Genomic DNA, 21,884 nt, shown 5'->3' with positions numbered 1-21,884 from the left:
AGCCAAAGGGGGGAAGGCAGTATGTGTGCTAGGACCAGTGGCTGCTCTTGGATCATGCTGAGTCACTCCTGGTGCTGGGTGGGTGTGGCCAGATCCTGAGAGACTCTAGTGTTTTGAGGTTATAATCTTTACCCCCTGTGTTTATAACTTCTCAGCTGATCTACTGGCTTACTACCAGGATGGAGTAGCTGACATTAGGTAAAGTTCTCCCCAAAGATTTAATATTTGTGATTTATCTTTTTATATAGTAGATTTTAATCTACTTTTCTTTCCCATGAAGTCTTTGATGTTTTAGTCATTCTTCCTTATATTTCCACATAATTAAATTTATTTTCTTTTTTTTTTTTTTTTTTTTTTGAGGTTATAATCCCAGTACCAAACTACAAAGCTGTCTCTCTGGCTTCTCCTATGTAGTGATATTTATATTTCAGCAGCTTGGATTCTTATCTTTTCTTACATAGCTTTAGTGGGTTGATATTTTTTTGGGGAAAGGCAGAACTGAGTGCAGCTAAATTACCCTGGTCTAATATGTTGTCTTCCTAATAAAGTTCCTTTTTTAAAAAGTCTGTAAGATCTATGAACCAAAGTAAGCTGGATATGGTCAAACAGGAGATGAAAAGATTAACTATTGACATATTGCATGTCAATGAACCTAAATAGATGGAAACAGATGAATTTAATTCAGATGATCATTACATAGACTTCTGTGATCAAGAATCTATTAGAAGAAATAGAGTAGCCTTCAGAGTCGATAAAAGTGAGGAAAACCGTACTAGGGTATAATTTCAAAAATGGCAGAATGCTATCTGTTCTACTCCAAGTTAAACCATTTCAATATCACACAATGACACAAGTCCATGTTCCAACAACTGATGCCAAAAAGGCCAAAATTGATCGTTCTATGAAGACTTAAAATATCATCTAGTATAACACACACACACACACACACACACACACACACACACACACACACACACATACACACACATAAGATGTTGCATTCATCATAGGAAATTGAAACCCTAAAGCAAAAAAATCAAAAGATAATTAGAAAAAAACAATTTGGCCTTAGAATACAAAGTAAACCAGAACAGTAATTAATAGTTTTGTCAAGATAACTCCTTGTTAACAAACACTCTTTTCAATAATCCAAAAGACAACACTACACATGGATATCATCACATGGTCAATATGGAAACCAAGTTGATTATATACTTTTGCAGGAGGAAAACGTTAAAAGTAAGTTAAAACAAAACCTTGAAGTATGGATCATATCATGAATTTCTTTTTGCAAAATTCAGAATAAATTTAAGAAAAGAGAGAAAACTATCAGATCAATGTATGACCTATATATAACATCCTTTTTGAAGTAAAGTGATAAATAATTTATTGTTATTATTAATATTATGTAATAATATTACTATAATAATAATTATAAAAAATAAAATAAAGTGATAAATAATCTCTTGAAGAGATTAGATGTGATAGAGTGCCTGAAGAATTGTGGACAAAGTTTCACAATATTGTACAGGAAGCAGGAACAAAAAACTTTCCAATGAAACAGATCAAGAAAGCAAAATGGTTGTCCAATGAGTCTTTACAAATAGAAAGAAAGTGAAAGTAAAAGAAAAAGTCAAAAATCTACCCAAATAAATGCATAATTCCAAATAATAGCAAGGAGAGATAAAGTTTTCTTAAACATACAATGCAAAGAAATAGAATAATAAAATGGGAAACATAAGAGACTTCTTCAAGAAAATGAGAGATAGTAAGAAACTGCTTCATGCAAAAAAATGAACAGTATGAAAGACAAAGATGATAGGGATGTTTGTGGCAGCCCTTTTTGTAGTGGCTAGAAACTGGAAAATGAATGGATTTCCATCAATTGGATAATGGTTGGGTAAATTATGGTATATGAATGTTATGGAATATTATTGCTCTGTAAGAAATGACCAGCAGGAGGAATACCTAAAGGCTTGGAGAGACTTACATGAAGTGATGCTGAGTGAAATGAGCAGAACCAGGAGATCATTATACACCTCAATAAAGATACAGTATGAAGATGTATTCTGATTGAAGTGGATATCTTCAACATAGAGGAGATCTAATTCAGTTCCAGTTGATCAATGATGGACAGAATCAGCTACACCCAGAGAAGGAACTCTGGGAATTGAGTGTAAACTGTTTGCACTATTGTCTTTCTACCCAGGTTACTTTTACCTTCTGAATCCAATTCTTACTGTGCAACAAGAAATTCGGTTTTATACACATATATTGTATCTAGGATATACTGTAACACATTTATTATGTATGGGATTGCCTGTCATCTAGGAGATGGAGTAGAAGGAGGGAGGGAAAAATTCGGAAAAGAAGTGAGTACAAGGGATAATGTCAAAAAAATTATAATTATAAAATTAATTTTAAAAAAGGAAAAATAATAATATACAAAAGAACTATACAGGAAAATTCTTAACATCACTGATTACCATGATGGTGAAGTCCCTTATCTAGAGCCAGACATCCTGGAGAATGAAGTCAAATGGGTAGTAGGAAGCTTTGCTGATGATAAGGTTACTGGAGGTGATGGGATTCCCACTAAACTATTTAAAGTTGGGAAAATCTCTGTGTGGATCCCTGGCAAAAGCCCACTGTCCAGTTTGGACTCCTGACAGAGTATACTGGTCGGTGGGGAAGGCATGCTAAGTGAGCAGTGTAATATTAAATTTTCCAGCTTTACTTCATAAAGCAGTTAATTTGGTGGCCTATTTGTTCTTATGTCCTTCAGATTTAGATATAGCTGTTTTATTTTTGGTGCATAACTTACTTTGGAGAGAGGGGAGGGGTGAGAAGTTTCATCAAATTTTTCATCAAATTACCAAAAGAGGCCCACAACACAAAAATGTTTAAGAACTCTTACTCTAAAGTCATTAGAAGGTCTTAGGTGTGGGTATGGCAAATCCAATTCAAAAATATTCAAAGGCATCTCAAGTGAAGAATAGAAGTGTTTATTAGAATATCACAAGAAATAAACAGTTCGTTCACTGGGGTTCACCAATAAATGGAGGTCACCCCCCCAAAGAATTCAAAGGTGATTATATAGTCACAAACCACAAGAATCCATGATACCCCATTCCTCCTCTAACCAGTTAATTTTCTCGTTCATGGAAATAGCATGTGTGTGCTAAATTCCAATCAGGTCCATATGGTCAGTTTTACTGTTTGCAGGTGTATTTTTCTGAGTTTATGGGTTTATGGTGGTCAATTTCACAAGGCTTACAACTGTTTACTTGAGCTGATATGAGCATTCTATTATGAAGTTCGTACAAAGAATTTCATTTTCCAAACCCATCAGATCTTCATAAAATAAATTTAGGTTACAGGCTCAATCTTCCATAATTAATAATTTTATAAGAAACCATATAATTCCTCACAATAAGAAAATGTGTTTAGAGGTAGGTAATTCATTAAACCAGAATATCTAAGGAGACTTAGTTTACCTCAGGCTTCCTCAATCAACAAATAGAGATTAACCAATTTATAGACCTCTTAGAATATCTCTAGGCCATTAAATAGTTAGATTCTTCTCTAAGCATTTAAGTAAAGGTCCAGCAGATTACCTCAGATATTTCTGCTAGAAAGGCAAGTTTTTTGTTCTCCTTCCCTGAGCCTTAATGTTTAACAGACCTTTGAAATTGACTCTGGAATTATCAAGTGATTATTCTGAGAAGTCCTCAGTTTCCCATTACACTAATAGATATACACAGACCTACTCCCCTACATTCTATCTCCCAGGTGCTATCATCTAAAGGTATGCATGTCAGTGTCTTTGCCTATGTCCCCATCTTCTGGCCAGTTTCTCCTTTCTTTTATGGCTGTCAATCAATGATGAATATGTAGACATTATTATTTCACGATGCAGTTTAATTAGATTAAATGAAAAGTAACAAAGTGGAAGGAGTAGTGAGAATAAAATTACCTCTCATTTATCCATTCACCCAACCACAAACTTTAATTTCATAATCCAAGTTACCTCATTCTACTAAAGCTCCAAACTCAGATAGGAAAGTAAATATATTAGGAACATGAAGTTCATTTGTCCCATCAATCCAGGAAAGATTTTTTCATAATGTAGGAGTCACTTTACATATTACAGAAATTACATTGGCTATATACCTCCAGAATCAGATGAAATGCTGCTGTGGTTTCTACTCCTATTGTATTCACTGCTTCCCATTCACAGTCTATGTCCAGATGCTGTTCAAGCCCAAAAGAACATTATATATGTTAATTGAAGTTCCAGCACAGGTAAGTCTCCTTTGTATATCTTCAATAATCCTCAAATTCTTTGCTCTTTTTACATTGCTACCTTTTGTCCACCGATAACCTCTATACACAAATAAGACAAATGAAATTTATGTTAGCATGCCATAACTGTTTGTAGAGGTGTTCTAGGGGCATTTTCATATTAGGTATCTGTTAGGTTGACTTAGCACATAGATTCTTAGTCCTTACACATCACTCAACAATTTTCCTAACTTTGATAAAAAATGTGTGTTTATGTATGATCAAACACATGCATACACATATACATATATGTGTGTATATGTTATAAACATATATATATATATATATATATATATATATATATATGCATACACACACATATATGAATAAATGCCCGGAATTTGAATAAAACTGCTGGATTTTTATAATGTGGTGACTATTAATGTCATTTATCTTTCTACTCATCAATCTGATGTAGTTGCCATAATGAGGTCAACTCTCTTATCATAGGCATTGCTACCTGGTCTGACAGTTCACTTGAATAGGCACAACTACCTAAAGTAAATTAATGGTAATTCACGTTAAGTACTTTTTCATTGTTTCCCAGACAGGAAAACATTTGTGTATAGCAATAAGTGAAAAACATGTTCCTGCTATCTAAATTTGCAATTAATTTCATAGACTGACTTTGGGATTAGTCATTTAACCTTTGTCCTGTGAAATGAAAAGATAATCAGTCTGACCTATGTGCAAGGACTGCTGTGTGGAATGCCTTGATTAATTTAGGATTATTGAGTGCTTCAAAATCCCAATTAACTAAGCCACATGCTAATGGCAGGACTTTGGTTATGGCAGGACTTTGGTGTTAAAAGTAAGATAAAAATTACACTTAATTTTTAAGTAATAAATGAAGATAAAAAATATAAGTCAGTAGAAAATTTATCATTAACTATTTAATAATACGGTGTTAAAGGGGAAAATGACTGATTTTTATTTAGAGTTGTATTTTGCTAATTTGTTTGTTTATCTTAGAACTTGTGAGTAATGCAATTTACACATGCTACTTATAGCCTTTGGTGCAGGATTCAGCTTAAAAGATCCAATCAGTGCCTTGAGAGTTGCCATAGCATCCCACTGACTAGCAAAAATGTGGGCACAACTTCAATTCAATTAAATAATAGGAAATATTCTGGTGCATGGTATAAAATTGGCCTGGAGATTACATCAAAGATAGCCTGAAAAATCTCATAAGGATAGGTTTCATTGATCAGTAACTTGTAACATAAACATTTACCAACCAAGTCTCTTATTAGCAACTGTAGCAAGTTCTGGGATATCAGGTTGAAAAATCATACACTACTCTAAGAGCATAAAATCTGATTAAAAAGGAAGAGATTTATATATAAATAGCCAGAATACAAGTTAAAATGTGATTAAGTACATGAGGTTAAAGAAATCTATATAAGAGATTTGAAGGAAAAGGAATCCCTTCTATTTGCAAAGTATCATTGAAAGTATCACTAGGGAGGTGATACCAAGATGATGGAGTGGAAAAGGACTCAAAACAATATTTTCTAAACTCCCCTTCAAACAACTTTAAAATAATGCCCCAAATTGAATTCTGGGGTGGCAGAACCAACACAAGGTCACACAAACCAATTTTCTAGCTCAAGACAATTTAGGAGATTTGGTAGCTATATTAGCCTGAGCAGCAGTTCCAGGAACCCTGAGCTCATATTCAGTGGGAGGTTCAGACAACTGGTCAGAAGGATATATCAGGAGTCTTTTTGCTGATTCTAGGCTCAAGACCAGAATGTTGCATTGTTGTATTATTATGTTTGTTGAACTCTTTCTCCTTCCCCACCTAAACCTAGCCTAGCAAAATACTATGCCATCACTTCCAAGTGTGCTTTGCTTCAAAGTCCAGTTTTGTTGCTTCCTTTTCAAAAGTCAGTTTCTATTCAGTTTTAGTGAATTTGCATCAGGAGTTATTGAAAACCCTTTATTTCATAAATAGAGTCAAAATTCCACAGCTAAAGGATCAATATTTGCAGCCTCAGGGGATCAAGTCTCTTAATCATAGTTGTAGGGCAGGAAGTAAGTACTTATGATAACTAGCAGAGAAGTTGGGTCTCTGACCTTATTTTCAAGAAAGAGAAGAATACTAGTGACTGTGGTATGACAGTGGTCATAGTCCCACAGCCAAGAGAAGTCTTAGTGTGGTGGCTACAAAGGAACAAGATCCCTGCCTGTATAATGACCAAAATATAGACCAGGAGAACAGCAACCATACTTCTTAGATCATACCACCTTGAAAGCAATGAAAACCTACAAATTCCCAGAGCTAGCTCTGAAAGCAACAACAATAAAGTTTAGGAGCTTAGTCCAATTTAACACAAAATTAAAAGTCAAGAAAAATGCAGCAAACAATAACAAGAAAAAAAAAAACAGACTATAACAAGTTACATGATGACTGAGAACATCAAGGCAAAACCAGAAGATAACTATATCAAAATAACTACAAGTGTAATACTGGAGAAACTGAAGCAAGATAGAGATTAGAGAGTTTTTAATATTTTATTTATTGGAGAGTTTAATTGATTGACTGGACAGAACTCTTGTCTCAAAGTATCCAGTGAGAATCCCAGGTTTTGTTTTGTTTTTTTTATAGGACTCTAGTAAGAAAAGAAACAAAGGCAGGAAGAAAAGAGCAGGAATTTATGGTCTCAGGACCATAAATTTAATTCCAGCAGAATGGGGGGAAAACTATAAATTTCTTACTAGGAAGCCAAAGTCAGGATGTTTGAACAAACAGAAGTAAAGATGTCAATTAGGTATCCGAGATAGTCTTATCTTTTGGAATGTTTAGAGGAAGTAGTGCAGCCCTAATGGACAGGAAAAAAGGTGGGGGTTGCATGCTGACTCAGGACAATGAAGATATAATTCAGGGAAACTAATGCAGAGAAATTGAGGTAGAACAGTTCAAGTAGACTGTGGCATAACACAAGCAAAACCTCAAATTAAAACATGAATTTGATACATGCCCAAATAAGACTTCCTGGAAGAGCTGACAAAAGGAGTTTTAAAACCAAATAAGAGAGGTATAGGAAAAATGGGAAGACAAATGAGCATGATTCAAAAAAAAAAAAAGAAAAATGAATCAGTGGCTTTGTAAAAGAGGCACAAAAATTGTGGAAAATATTTGAAAAATAGAACAAAACTGGTCGTATAGTAAAAAGGCACAAAAAGAAGAAAAGAAGGCCTCAAAAATCAGAATTGGTCAAATGGTAAATAAAGGTATAAAAGCTTCCTGGGGAAAATAATTCCTTAAACTAATGGTTACATAAGAGACCAAGTAGCAGTAAAACAAAGTCCAAAAAATGAAGAAAAGTAGGAGAAAATGTGAACTATCTCATTGGGAAAAAAAAAATTGACATTAAAAAATAGAACTAGGAGACATAATTTTAAAAAATTATTGGATTCCCTGAAAGGTAAAAATCAAAAAAGTCTAGATATCATCTTTCAAAAAATTATACTCCAACATCATTGAACCAGAGGGTAAAATAGAAATTTAAAGTATCCACTATCATCTCCTGAAAGAGATCACAAAATGAAAACTCTCAGTAAAATCATAACCAAATTTCAGAGATCCCAGATCAAAAAGAAAATATTGCAAACATTCAGAAAGAGATAATTCAAATATCATGAAGCCACAGTCAGAATCACACAAGATTTAGCAGCTTTCAGATTAAAGGACTGGAGGATTTAGAATATGATATCATTACAAAAGAAAAAGGAGCTAGGGTATAATGGAAGAAATGACATTTAATAAAATAGAGGGTTTTCAATCATTCTTGATGCAAAGACAAAGCTTGAGAAAGTGGCACCAAAACTTGACCTTGAAGCAAAGCATACCTGGAACTGATGGCATGATATTTTGCTAGGTTAGATTTAGGTGGAGAGAGGAGTTATTCTCTTTCAACTCATAGATAATAACTGGGTCAAATAATTTCATAAAAACTACTCCTTGCTAAGAAACCATTTGAAAACAGTCAGCAGGTCAGATTTGGCTATCTGGATATAGTTTGTTCTACATTCTAATCTAAGTACTTCTCCTTAGAGAAGAAGGGGACCAAAGGTGGATAGAGTTGCTCCACAGATCTAAAGTCTCTTATTAATATGTCATTCTTACATAATAATTTCTAATATTCTCAAACAACTTACAAAATTCAACAATGATATAGCACATATTTACAGAGTATAGGATGAAATTCTCCCTTCTTCCTTTATTTCTTTTTCATTCATATTTTCTTTCATCATCAAACAAAACAATGCTCACTTGATCTTTGGCACAAAGGAGTCCATTTTTCTTTGAATACTCCCTTTAAGGATTCTCCCTTCTACCTAGCCAGAGGTGAATTCAAAGGATACTTCCATTATTTAATCAGATTTCTTCCTTCTCTTTGTTTTAGGATTAATGCAGCCAAGACACTAGCAAATGGGACGCTTTCCAGTAGATTCATCAAGATTTCATTTCTTTTGTCTGCTCATTTCTCTAACTTCTTCAGGGAGGAGAAAGTAGCAAGACATTGTTTCAGAATTGACTGTTAAATGAGATTAATAAAGTGTTTCTCTTTGAGATTAGTCCACAAGACTCATATTAGTAATAATCTTAAATGATTTCTTAATTTTCCCCAAAAAAATAAGTGGACAGATTGGTTTTTTTCTTCTAAATCTGTGAAGAAAGATGAGGAAACTGAGGCTGAGAAAATTTAATGAGATTTGCCCACAGTCATACAGCTAGACAATTAGTAGTGACTACAGATTTTGATCTTAATTCTTCCTAACTCCAAACCCACAATTCTATGCACTGTTTTTCATATCTTCTTCAAAACCCAAAAAGTAAATATACTAGTATGTTATGGGCCAGAACTCTAAACTTGAAACAAGGATTCTTACAAATTACTAAGTGGAATTGGTGAGACAATAGTTTAGTTTAGCATGATTCTCTAAATCCAGTATGATTGAATTAATTTTACAACAAATAATGGTTTCCTGGTGATATGATTGGTTTATACTCAGTGTAGAGCATATAAACTCTCAGAACTAAGGAAAAAGATTCATTTGATCTTCAGTAAGGCTCCTGGTGGCTCTCCTGGGGGACTGAGAGGCTTGGAGAGAGAGCTAGGAAAAAAAGCAGACTGGAGGCTGAAGCACAAGCCCTTGGACTCAGATTCATTCATCCCATCTCACACCACCTTGGTGGAAGGCCTGTCCTCCTGCATTTTCTCCACTGAAACCAAAACTCCAGAAGCCTTTAAGAAAACTAACAGGGGCCGCAGGAAAGGATACAAGACTTTGACAGAGATAATAAAGGATTTGGACTTGAATGCCTGGCTATTCTTGTGGTGATTACTGAAACAAAGGTTACCCAAAGACCTCAAGAAAACCAGCAAGAACATTATACTGGTAAGAAATGGAGACTGAGTATGAGGTACCCTTCTTGGGAGTATAGTTCAATCAATATGTGAGTTACTCTTTGTTCATCTGAACTATTTTTTTTTAATGAGTGCAGTATTCACAGGTCAATCTGCTTTGCTTGTCAGTCAAACTTCCATCTGCTGTGCTGGATTCTCACCTTACTCAATTGCTGTTATTCCAGACTCCAAATATCCATGATGATTTCATGGATCTCCCAGTGTCACTAGTCTCCTGGGCTCTCTCATTTCAGGATTTTTGTTCACTCAGAAGCCACCAGAGAAAAGACTGATAGATCATTTGAACAGACCTTTTATTTGCGCATTCAGTGATAACTTAGCTTATTTGAAATCATCAATCCTTAAAGGTTCTGAGAGAATCAGTAAAACTGTCATATCACAGTACCATGCCTTAGTTGCTCACTGCATCTCCAACAGGACCAGGCAAGAATTGTTGAGCATCTTCTGTATAACTCATCTTGAAAACAAAAATCTATGGACTTGAACCTCACTGTGGAAAGTGCCTACTGTGTGCCAGGTACTATGCGAGATCTTGATAAATATTATCTTATTTGATCTTCACAACAACTCTGTGATGTAGGAATGTTATTGTCTCCACTTTACAATTGAGAAAAGTGAGGCTAACAGAGTTAAATGAATTGTCTGGGTCACCCAACTAATAAATCAGTTTTGAACTCAGCTCTTCTTGATTCCCATTCCAATCATCATAGGTAGGCCCTTTACTAGAATTAAAAGCTATTAAAACTGCCCCTCCAGTTTTAATTGACAAAAGGGCCTAAGAGTCAAGCTTAGTATGGTATGATCAGCTGATTTTCTGAATACAAAATAAAATAAATAAGGAAAAGTCAGAACCATAAGCAATTCAGAAACAGGGAAGCTGAACTCTGCTGATTGAGTGAGTCACTTCATATTCCTCCCTTTGTAATGGCTAAGTAAATAGCCTTTTGTTCTAGTCAGATTGTCTATAAATTTTACAATCCATTCTATTATGTGGACGTGGAATGAACAGATGGGCCTAATAATATAACAGCGGTGTTCCGTGTCTTCTGTTTACTCATGTCCCTTAGGTTAGTCTCTTTGTCCCAAAGCTAGACAGTCTCCCCTTCCCCCACTCTTAGAAAGGGTGATCGAACTCTATTTGGTCCTAATGTCAATTTCCTGGGTTTTTGATGCTAGCTTCTACTCCCTTGGGTGTATCTGCATACAGACCTAGCAGTTTTTAGTCCCATTCTAATATGGATTGTGTAAATTCAAAAATGCACATTTCCATGTCCTCAGTAATGTCTCAGGTCACAGTGCCTCTGCAGCTTCTTCAGAAGTGTCTGAGTCAAAATGACCTAGAAGCCTCTTAATCTGAGTTTCGCTCCCAGCTCTATCTCGATGGTCAGAGTGCTTAGAGAACTGTGGATTTCAGCTACCCTGATGGTTCCTGCCTCTAGTCATACAGACATCAGATACCCCTGAAAAATTTCTGTTCCCCACTGATAGATTTATATCAGGTTAACTTGTACTATTATTGGGTTTAAGAAAGGGTTTATTTCCCAGTGACCTCTGGATTCTGGCTGTCTTTGTATGTACTCTTGGGTTGGATAAAGATATTTATTATATAGTTTGCCCTTAGAATCCTTAATCATTATTTGATCTGGTACCCCTTTTTAGAAATTTGCTTGAATATATGTGTAAAAACTGGATCTATCTGCCATTGTTCACATAGCCCTCTCAATTTCTCTGCTGGGTATACTAGTGTAGGCATAAGGAATGGCAGAAAATATACAGCTGCAAGAGGAGACTGGATAAGATGGGGCAACATTGAGTAATTCGGTTTGACTGAACAATACAGTGCATGAAGAGGAATAGCATAAAAATAAGTCTGGAAAAGTAAACCGCAGGAGACTTCAAAGCCAAGCTAATGATTTAGAGAAAGATTTTGGAACAGAGGTGACATAGTTGGATTCATTCCCTAGAAACATTATCTTGGCAGTAGTTTGAAGGGTGGATTAAAGCAGAGATACTTAACCATTTTGTATCAGAGATACCTTTGGTAATCTGGTGAAGGCAGAATAGTGGTCTTAAATCTACAAAATAGAATTTCTAAGATTACAACGTAAACCAGTATTGAAATAGCCATCAAAATAGTTTTTAAAAGTTTACTAACCACAAGTTAAGAACCCTGGACTAGAGAAGAGAGACTGGAGATTGGAAAACCACTTAGGAGGCAATAATATAGGCAAAAGCTAATGAAGACTTGAAATATAACAGAAAATGATTATGAAATATTAAAGAGGTTATCATACAGTGGAGAAAAGAGCTGTGGAGGACCGCAAGGTTTCAAGTCTACATAAAGGGGATACAGATGATGGCATTAACAGAAATTAAGAGGAACAATTAAATTTGGATGCAAGAAGGGATAAAATAAAATCATGAATTCAGTTTGAAATGACAGTGAAATACATGGCAGGAAACGACCAGCAGGGAATTAGAAATGCAGCTTCTAATACAGTACCTAGAATATAGTGCAGGCTTACAAAATCCTTTTAGAATGATAAATTGACTGAAGTTTGTGTGAAATGTTTGGGACTGAGGAAATAAATTTTGGAGTCACCTATATAAAGGTGATAATGGAAGCATTAAGAGAATTAATGAGTTTGCCAAGGTAGTATCTTTATCAGAGGGCACTTCAAGACAGAGATTCCTGGAGCAGCTAGATGACACAGTGGATAGAGCACAAGTCCTGAAGTCAGGAGAATCTGAGGTCAAATCTGGTCTCAGTCACTTAACACTTCCTAGTTGTGTAACCCTGAGTAAATCGTTTAACCCCAATTGCCTCTGCAACAAAAAATAAATAAATGAGAGAGTGAGAGAGAGAGAGAGAGACTTTCACTTTAAATTTTTTTCTTGTTTTTTTTTCTTTTTGTTATGATTCTTCTTTCATTATATAACTAAAATGGAAATGTTTAACATGATTGTGCATGCTGATTATGTCAGCTTGCTTACTGTCTTGAGTAAAAGGGAGGAAATGAAGAAGGGAAAAAAAGTTTGGAAATTTCCAGAAAAATCTTACAAAAATGAAGGTTGAGAATATAGTTACATGTAATTGGGGGAAAATATTATAAATTAATTGCAACAACAACCAAAATAAAGACTTAGAAATTTCTTGGATTACCTGGATTGTCCAGATGAATCCTCAATCAACAAGAACCCTCATCTATGTTTCAAAGTTATATTTCTCGACCTTGACTTCCATTTAAAGGCACTCTTAGTCTTAAAATTTCAATCTGGAACCAGCTAGGTCTCTTAATTATTGATGGAAATTGAAATCTGCTTAAACTAAAGAATTTTTAATTAAATAATATTTCTGCCAAATATTGAGCACTGAGATGATTTTGTAAATCATACAAGCATAGAAATTAAAGAAATAATAGTGTTCTTCACCAAAAATGCAAAAGTTCTTGGTTTTCAAAGTTCTGTCCTAAAAATAAATAAATAAATAAAAATAAAAACTAGAAAGTAAAATACCTGGAGAAAATTATATTCAAAGATTTTTAGTCCAAGTAACTTTACACTGTTAGAAAACACAGAAAATAACATTTCAAAGAAAAAGTAAATAATTTTTAAGTAATGCAAGAGATTGAATTCTAGGAATAAAGCTGGCAGTACAGCCAAATGCCAAGCAGAGAAAGAAAATAGTCACTTTTCTATTTGTACCTTCAGTGTGTAGTGCCATGTAGTTGGCTATATCATACAATTGAGAAATGCTATTTCCTTGACCTCCATGAATTGCATAATATAAAAACAAAACCAGTGACACAGAATGACCTAGAATATTCAACCAAATACCAGTTACATATATCCCATATTGCTGGCAAACTAGTGGGTTCCATATACCCCCAGATTCCAGGTCAAGCTCTTTGGGACCAAACAAAATATATCCCTTCAAATACTCAAAGACTACTGTCACACCTTCCATGAGTCTTATGTTGGGTTAAACATACTCAATTCTTCATTCAATCCACATATACCATGAATTCATGGTTCCTTCACCATTCTGACTGCTTTCCTTTAGATATTCTCCAAACTATAAATACCTGCTTCTTCTGAAATAAAAATCTTCTCCTATTATCTCTTCTCTGCTTTCTAGATAGTTCTACCATTCCAACATTCATATTCTCCTCTACTGTCCTATTATATTGGGTCCTCTTTATTTTTTTATGAATAAATTCCTCTCAAAAGACATCGAATTCTTGAATTCTCTCTTTAGTACTGGGATTTCTATTTTTCATGTCTCTCTAAGTATTGGGGCCAATAAGCAGAGATATATTTCCTTTTACTCACTTTCACCTCCAGATTTTTCTCTAAGTTCATTCATTTGTCTTTTCATACTAACTAAAATTGCAAATCTAACTAACTCAAAATTGCAAATATCTACTCATCAGTACATCAGCCAAACTTCAAGTTATTTTCCCTCTGTTCTAAAGTAGTTAAATGTCTGATTACCTGCCTTCTTTACTACCCTAACCTCTAATCTTATGCTTGATGATATTTATCTATCTATCTTTCTATCTATCTATCTATAGATAGATATATTCATTTCCCTTCTCTTTGACATCCTGTCTTAGTTAATCACCTTCTGTCTCAGGTCCAATCTAAGTCACACAAAGAGTAGTTATACATTTGATCTGGCCACCACTCATAAATCATGCCACAACTGTGAAATTCTTCTTCAGGCACAACCACCTATCCTTCATTCTCTCTTTGTATCTCTTCACTCTTTAATATTCTTCATCCTTACTTTGACCTACTGCCATACCCCTCCTCAAATCTGCTTTCCCCCTTTCACAGTCTTGACCCTAGGGTTGACTGATTCATCTACACACTAACCTTGAAACATTTGCTCTCTTATCACCAACTTTTCCAAATTCCAATCTTGGGTTACTCCCATCATTTGTCTTCTTGTTTTCTACTCCCTTGATGATGACTATCCTTAATTGAAATGTTACATGCCAATTGAATTTGCAGAAAATTAACTTATTAATTATTCAACTGAGCCCTACACAGCAAATTTGTAATTTTTTTCCCTAATTGATTATCACACTCTCATTGGTGACTATTTAAATTTTCCTTCTTTCTTCTCAGACCTCATTAGTTTACTGAAAAAATAAAGATCATTTATCACAACACTTAAAAGCATATTTATTGTGTCCCATTCTTTCCTCTTTTTTGGAGGCAAGTCTCCTTTCAACACTAACTCTTCCACTTAATGCTTGATCTCAACCCTCTTCTGTTTCCTCAAGGATTTTGCTCCCCAGATTATTCCCTTCCTCTGCACAATAAGGGTAAGTGACACAATAGAAGGAGACAAGAAGGCCTGATTTGAATTCAGTTTCAGTTACTCAGTACTATACAAACTTAGGCAATTTAGTTAATGTTTATTTCCCTCTGTTTCTTTTCCACTCATTCCTTCCCCTGTAAGAACCCTCCCATGTTGACATGAAGAACAAACATAAAGAAACATCTACCTGCAGCAGAGAAGTGTTACTTGGTTCTGAAAGATCACTTGTGCCAAGGAATAGAAGAGATGGGATGTTGAATATGGTGAATAACTAGCAGGATACGTTGAGTATGTGAGATAGAATTTTATGAAACAGAACAGGAAAAGCTTGTGGAAGTCACATTGTGAATAGTTTTAGAGGTTTTAGATTGTATCTTTAAAGGCTATAGTGAGCCATTGACAATTGTTGGACAGAAAGATGGCATACTTCTGATTCATATCTGAGTCTGTGTCTTAGGAATATCAATTTAAAAGTTGTGTGGAAGATTTATTGGAGATGAGCGAGAGACAAGGTAGAGAGATCAAATAGAGGCAGTTTCAATAATCCAGGCAAGTTAAAATGAGGGTTTGAACTGAATTAGTGAGTATAAATAGAGATAAAGGGATGAAATATAAACTCCTTGAGAGTAGAGATTGAATTATTATTTCATATATATATATATATATATGTACATATATATATATATATATATATATATACACACATATATATATATATATATATATATATATATATATATATATATATTTCCTATTTTCTTCAAGAATAATCCAGTGGTCTCAATTTGTTCACAGAAGACAGACTGTCTAATAGTTTTTCATAAACGCTTTACTATTTCTTATCTCTTGAATACTCAGAATCAGAATATTGCTAATAACACTACCAACAACAAGAATAATAATTAATATCTGTTATGTGCCAGGCACTACACTTCATAAATATTATCTCATTTGACCCTCACAACTCTGGCAGATAAGGTTTTATTGTTATTTTAACAATAGCAATAATAACTAACATTTTATAAAGCTTATTATAAAACAACCAACCACTATGATAAGCATTTCATGATTATTATCTCATTTGATCTTCACCACAGCTCTAGGAATTAGGCTCTAGTATTATTTAGACAATAAAATGAAGGCAGAGAGAGAGTTAAATAAATTGCCCAAGGTCACACATCTAGTAGGTATCTGAGACCAGATTTGAGCCCAGAGCTCTATGCACTACTCTAATTGCCTCATATAGGAAATGTGACTACTCCTATCAAGTGTGTTTTTACATTGTCAAGCTAGAGCCATACTTGATATTTATTCATGAAATAAACTTCACCTGCCCATCTGAGTAGAAGATTACAATATTCTATATGTAGATGACCCACCTAATTTTCTTCCCAAATCTATCATTTCTTCTGTTTAGCTTCTTTTGAAATAACATCCTCAGTTAATGAAACCATGAGAATCAGTTCATTGCCTTTTAAAAAAGATCTTCAAAATAGCTTTCTATTTCATGATGATAAATAGCTCTCAATTTCTACTTTTTTGACTGTGAAAGAATACTAAATGGGAAGAGTGCATTGTGTGCTGATATTATTAATATTTTGGGGCAAATAATGTTCTACTACTCTGTGAATTAAAAAAAAAAAAAAAAAACAACTGCTCAGTAAGAGCAGAGCCTTTCAGGCATAATATTCTTATAGTTGTTTTCACACTATATCACTCTCTTTAAGGAGAAATTTTTTATAAGCCTGCAGAGCGTGGAGCATCTTTGTTCATTCATATATATGAGATGATTTTGTCAACTTTTAATAAGTTTTCTTCTTTGCAAGGGAGGGTTCTATGATGATGGATATGTTGAGAAACTATTGTAGTATAAAACATCTGAGAGAGATAGAAGAAACAAATAGAGACAAGAGAAAGAAGAGGAAGGGGAGAAATAAAGAAACAGAAAGACAGAGAGGATAGAGAGGGAGATAGAGACAGACAGAGACAGAGATATGAGACAAAGACAGACAAAAAACAGAGAGACAGAGAAAGAGAGACATGGAGAGAGAAAAAGAAAGATAGAGATAGTGAGAGACAAAACAAAGAAAAACCACTTAAAATTTAAAATCTACTGTATTTTTCTCCCATTTGTTTATAAAAAAGGAATATACCCAATCTAAAAAAAAAAACAGTACACTGGGTAAAAATGAGAAAGAAATTATTGTAGGTAGATAGAGTTTTTGCAAGACTAGGGACAGAAAGAACGTGAGTATTATTATTATTATTATTTTTTTTTTTTTTTACCAGTGCCTTATGGCCAAAGAGCTCTAGAGTAGCTATTGAGAGATCTGAGTCTATTCCTGACTCTACCACTAATGCCTTGTGTGCCCCTCGGGCAGAACACTTAAAACCTTTTATCTTGGTTTCCTCTATGGGAAAATTGGGATAATACATATCCTTTAGCAATTTTGCGGTAACTTTGTGATACCAGCCTTTATGTGATTATATGTGTGGGGTGAATGTTTTGAGCTTCTGGCAGTGAGGTGCTACATAAAATATTATTTGAGCATTCCAAGATTTTTATCTTTTGAAACTGACAAGTATCGTTTTTCTGAAGTTCTTTCTATTTATTCCTTGGGCAAAATTTCATAATAGTTATCCCTGCCAAAGAAACAGAATTCAGTAAGTATAGCTGTGGTTCCATTATTTGACTTTTATCAACTTATTAGGGCAGCTAGGTGGTGCAATGGATAGAGTGCTGGGCCTCCTTTCTGTTTAAATATATCAATGATGATGACTCACTCTATATTCCCAGCCCCAACCTTTTTCCTGAATTTAATTTGCTCATCACAAACTATGGATTAGACATTTCAAACTCCAAACTTATCTTTACCCTAAACTCACCTCCCTAACTTTTTTATTTAAAATGTAGTATTCATTTTAAACATTCTTTTCTTTTTAAATTTTGAGTTCTAAATCTCTCCCTATCTTCTAAACTCTCCCACACTAAGAACTCAATATATATGATTTATATTATACATATGAAATCATGTAACACATATTTCTATATTAGTCATATTGTGAAAGAAACAAAGAAAACCATACTTCAATTTGCACTCAGAAGTCACCAGTTTTTTCCCTGGAGATGGATAGAATTTTTCAATAATTAATCCTTTGGAATTGTCTTAGAACACTGAATTGATCAGAATAACTGTATTTTACAGTTGATTATCATTACAACATTGCTCTTTGAATATACAATGCTCTTGCAATCCTCACTTTGCACCAGTTCACAAAGGTTTGGACATTTTTTAAAAACCATCCCCATCATTATTTTCCACAGTGCAATAGAACTCCATTACAATCATATGTGAGGAAAATTAATATTTTGTTGTGTATTTTTGTTGTGTAATTTGTTGTGTGACTTTATTGTGTAATTACTTTGTTCATGACTAACTCATCATAATATCATTTGGAGTTTTCCCAGTAGAGATACTGGACTGATTTGCTATTTCCTTCTCCAGCTCATTTTACAGATGAAAACAAACAAATTTTAAAAAAATAACTGAGTCAAATAGAGTTAAGTGATTTGCCCAGGGTCACCCAGCTAGTAAGTCTTGAGATTGGAGATGACCTCATCAAGATGAGTCTTTTTTATTCCAAGCCCAAAATTCTATTCATTGAACCTTGTAGCTGCCCAGTTTTGTACTTTTGTTAAATATCATTTGATATTTAACATTAATATGTAATATGTTATTTTCTAGCAAAACCCCCATGTTTTAGCCTAGCTGAAGAGATCTCTCAACAACTGACTTAAGAATGTAATCATTCACAACCTGAGTATTAATTCTTGCTTCTGTTTACAGGAGGTAGCCTGAGTTAGATTCTCTCCAAGAGACATATCCCTTTGTGCTTACAATTTATTGCAATATTATTGCTAGCCTAACTAATAAATTAATTATACCCAGAAATTAGTATTTCAGAAATTTCAATTAGCATATATGCCACAACTGATTCAGCTACCTCCAATTGACTTCCATTTCTCAGAAATCCCAGTTTCTTGAGTTTCAGTTGAAGTATCACTTTCTACTCAAATCTTTTCTTGATGCTTTCCAACCTCCCAGATATTAATACCTTCTCCTCAAAAATCACTTTTTGTATGACCTCAGCAATGTTCTGGTCAATGCTTAACAATCTTTGTGTGGAGGAAGGGGGAATACACAATAAGTTTAAACTTCATTATTATCATTTTCTCAAAACTTTTTAAAATTTAGGCAATCAACAAAATAATAAATCAAGCCTTGATTTTCTTTTTTTGTTTAAATTTTATTTATTTATAAAATTTTTTGACATTATATATGCATAATTTTTTATAACATTATCACTTGTATTCATTTTTCCAAATTATCCCCTCCCTCCCTTCACTCCCTCCCCCTGATGACAGGCAATCCCATACATTTTACATGTGTTACAATATAACCTAGATACAATACATGTGTGTAAATACCATTTTCTTGTTGCACATTAAATATTAGATTCCGAAGGTATAAGTAACCTGGGTAGATAGACAGTAGTTCTGACAGTTTACATTCACTTCCCAGTGTTCCTTCTCTGGGTGTAGTTGTCTCTGTCCATCATTGATCAACTGGAAGTGAGTTGGATCTTCTTTATGTTGAAGATATCCACCTCCATCAGAATACATCTTCATACAACATTGAAGTGTACAGCGATCTTCTAGTTCTAATTCATTTCACACAGCACCAGTTGATGTAAGTCTCTCTAAGCCTCTCTGTATTCCTCCTGCTGGTCATTTCTTACAGAGCAATAATATTCCATAACCTTCATATACCATGATTTACCCAACCAATTTACTCCAATTGATGGACATGCATTCATCTTCCAGTTTCTGGCCGCTATGAAAAGAGCTGCCACAAACATTTTTGCACAGACAGGTCCCTTTCCCTTCTTTAAGATCTCTTCGGGATATAAGCCCAGTAGTAACACTGCTATATCAAAGGGTATGCATATTTTGATAACTTTTGGGGCATAGTTCCAAATTGCTCTCCAGAATGGCTGGATTCTTTCACAACTCCACCAACAATGTATTAGTGTCCCAGTTTTCCCACATCCCCTCCAACATTCATCATTATTTGTTCCTGTCATCTTAGCCAATCTGACAGGTGTGTAGTGGTATCTCAGAGTTTTCTTAATTTGCATTTCTCTGATCAGTCGTGATTTGGAACACTCATATGAGTGGATAAAATTTCAATTTCATCATCTGAGAATTGTCTGTTCATATCCTTTGACCATTTAACAATTGGAGAATGGTTAAATTTCTTATAAATTAGGGTCAGTTCTCTATATATTTTGGAAATGAGACCTTTATCAGAACCTTTAACTGTAAAAACATTTTCCCAATTTGTTACTTCCCTTCTAATCTTATTTGCATTAGTATTGTTTGTACAGAAACTTTTTAGTTTGATGTAATCAAAATTATTTTGTGATCAATAATGATTTCTAATTCTCCTCTGGTCATAAATTCCTTCCTCCTCCACAGGTCTGAGAGGTAGACTATTCTCTGTTCCTCTAATCTATTTATGATCTCATTCTTTGTGCCTAAATCATGAACCCATTTTGATCTTATCTTGGCATATGGTGTTAAGGGTGGATCCATATCTAATTTCTGCCATACTAATTTCCAGTTTTCCCAAAAGTTTTTGTTTTTTTTTCAAATAATGAATTTTTATCCCTAATGTTGGTATCTTTGGGTTTGTCAAAGACTAGATTGCTATAGATGTACCCTTTTTTGTCCTTTGTATCTAATCTGTTCCACTGATCGGCTAGTCTATTTCTTAGCCAATACCAAATGGTTTTGGTGACTGCTGTCAAGCCTTGATTTTCAGTGTTTACTGATCTCTGAGGTGTAAATCCGTATACTAAAAAATTAACACTTGGCTCTGGAGAGCTTTTACTCTAGCACATTCCAATGAATACAATATAAATTTATTTTTATCTCACTGGTATAAATGGTAAGTTCTTGTAGGGAAGAGATTTCTTTTTATTTTTATTACCACACCAACACCAACTAGCATGATGCCTAGCACATAGTTAGAAATAATAAATGTCTGTTGATTATTGCTTGATTTAGTAATCACTTAATTTGACCTCTCACATTTTGATGATAATGAACCTCAGATAAAAAGAAGTTATTAGTTTTCCCAACTTCACTCAAATATTTAATTGCAGAGTCAAGACTCCAAGGCTTCTGTCTCAAAATCCAGTTTGCTTTCTATTGCACTGTGAACACTACTTCAGCCTTGATAAGTCCTCATCACTGCATGTTTGGACTTTTGAAATAGCCTGTTGATTTGTTTCACTGCCTTAAATATCTCGCTGCTTCAATCCATCCTCTACCCCATTGTCAAATTAATCTTCCTAAAGCTCAAGACTGGCCATGTTAACTCCCTATTCAGTAAACTCCTATGATTACTTATTGCCTCCAGAATCACATACAAAATCATCATAGATTTTTAAAGCCCTTCATAATCTAGTCTCTTCCTGCTTTGCCAGTCTTTCTCTACCTTATTGCTATCCAAATAGTCTATGATCCAATGTCACATTTTGGAAAGAACATTAACAATTTGGAGAATATACAAAGTAGGGCAAACCATATAGCAATTCTAAAATTCCCTAACTTTCTGAGAGATAACAAAAGCTTAGGAAATTGAGAAATAAGAAAAACAATAGATAAGAGGATAGAAAGGGATGGAAAAGAGTTGGTAGAGTATAAG

This window comes from Sminthopsis crassicaudata, chromosome 3, assembly GCF_048593235.1.
Source record: "Sminthopsis crassicaudata isolate SCR6 chromosome 3, ASM4859323v1, whole genome shotgun sequence".
Classification (NCBI taxonomy): Eukaryota; Metazoa; Chordata; class Mammalia; order Dasyuromorphia; family Dasyuridae; genus Sminthopsis; species Sminthopsis crassicaudata.
The sequence above is the reverse complement of the archived record's forward strand: the minus strand, read 5'-3'. Positions refer to the sequence as shown.